The sequence below is a fragment of the Petaurus breviceps genome, unplaced genomic scaffold (genome assembly GCF_028583685.1).
Source record: "Petaurus breviceps papuanus isolate PSGF00001 unplaced genomic scaffold, PetGlider_PUasm1.0 90977, whole genome shotgun sequence".
In the NCBI taxonomy this organism is placed as follows: Eukaryota; Metazoa; Chordata; class Mammalia; order Diprotodontia; family Petauridae; genus Petaurus; species Petaurus breviceps.
In genome coordinates, this window is record NW_027187391.1 from 3845096 (window position 1) to 3847408 (window position 2313).

Genomic DNA, 2313 nt, shown 5'->3' on the forward strand with positions numbered 1-2313 from the left:
TGGGGATAATAAAAAATGTAAATATATAGGCATATATGTACATAAATACACATCATATGTGTCTTTGAATAGAGAAATAACACCAGCAATCAGAGAGATCTAGAAATATTTCCAATAGGATATTTTCCACAAATGAAACTTTGAGAGATGCTAGGGATTTGGTGATATTGAAGCTAAGACATGAATATTGGGGAGCCATGTGCTACACAAAAAGCAATTTTTGGAACTGTAGCCTCTGCCATTGCCTTGTAGGGGATCCTGCAATTTGAAAAATGTGTTTTCTTCTAGAGTAGGACTGATGAGGTATTTAAAATGTTTTATATAAAAGCTTTTTATTTGTTTTTCCAATTTTTTTCAGGATTTCATTTTTCTTGGACATAGGTAAGGAGATTGTGCATGTGTGTGTAAACACACACATATACACACATATATATGCATTGTTATATGTGTTTATACATATATAAACATGTATATCTCTATTCATACACATACATTATATATATACACATAGAAAACTATATATGTGTATATATATACATATATATACATATATATGCAATTTTATGTCTTCTCACAATGGGAAAAGCAGAAGATCTACTGGGTTTAAGATTCATTCACTTATTTGTTGCTTTTGATTTGACTTATTATTTATTTCTCAAAATCTGCTCTGATGGATTATAAGTAGCAACTCATAGGACATAGAGTCTGTTCAGGGAAGACTAGTACTTCTGATATCAGGACTGATGAGCCCTTTTAAGGATTCCTTTCCACCTTTGGTGTCCATTTGATTTATCCAACTCTCACCTGCAACTCCAAGAAGCTGTAATATATACGGTGGCCACACCCAAGTAAACTGTTTTGGCAGATGAACTAAGCTAGGGTGAGGGTAACCAGGGGTTTCAAACAATTCCGTAACTTAGTGAGGTATCTAACCCAAGCATATGAACACTTCCTAAGTTTGAATGGGTAGATGAGAATAAATTATTACAATGGCCATGAAGGTGACTGGAGGAGGTTCTATGAAGCACAAATAACTTGTTTAGACAATGAAGGTACTGAGGTCATACACTATATCCCAAGCTATCATCAATTATGTTGACTTTTGTCTTGCCACTAGACTTGATGATAGAAGATAACATGTGACTGACACGTTTGCCTCACTTGAATCTAATTAATGCATCAATTACACACACACTATTTTAGCAATTTAACTAATTCAATGTTCCATGGCAAGAGGCAAATGGTGAAGCTACAGGTGCATATACACTGGGAACTGTAGTCACAACTTCTTTATGGTGATAGTTATAAGTTGACTAACAGGATATATAGCTGTGTTTGGGACTTGAAACCACCTACCTGGTCCTAGTACCACTTGATTTATTTCTTAGGACATTTGTGTGCCATATTGAGGTATGACCCCAGCTGCATCTCATACCAGAGAATCCTTGAAACAAGAACTCTGAAAATATTTTAGTTAATACAAATCAGAGAAGTTTCTTAAATTGAATATTCACTTGCGTGATTTGATTCAAACAACTCTAATTCTGGTTATCTGAATCTCCTTGCTAACCAGACTAGAGACAAAATTCCAGTGGGAATTCTTGGAAAAGAACCAGAAGATAATCTGGAATGCCACCCACTCAGCCACAGTCACTAAGCTATTAATTAGAAACAAAATATTTAGGCAAAGCTCTAAAAGGACTAAAAAGCTGCATGGGGGTATCTAGGTGGTGAAGTGAATGGAGCACCAGCCCTGGAGTCAGAAGGATATGAGTTCAAATCTGGCCTCAGACATTTAACACTTATACTAGCTATGTGACCTTGGGCAAGTCACTTAATCCCAATTGTCCTGCCCTCCCCCATCAAAAAAAAGCAAAAAAAAAAGTTAATGGATATTTGGGGTAAATGGCTCATATTATTTATATGTTATCTAATACATGGTACAAGGACAAGATATCTCAAAAGTTGTAGTGTATTTTAAAACTATTAAAAGTTAAAACTGAGGGTGGCTAGGTGGCACAGTGAATAGAGCACTAGCCCTGGAGTCAGGAGGACATGAGTTCAAAAAACTAGCTGTGTGACCTTGGGCTCTCAATTGCCCTCCAAAAAATAAAATAAAAGAGATTTAAAAAAATAAAAAAGTTAAAACTGCAAAGATATTTTTGAGTCATCCTATAAAAATATAAAATTCTCTCTCTCTCTCTCTCTCTCTCTCTCTCTCTCTCTCTCTCTCTCTCTCTCTCTCTCTCTCTCTCTGTCTCTGTCTCTCTCTGTCTCTCTGTCTCTCTGTCTCTGTCTCTCTCTCTGTCTCTC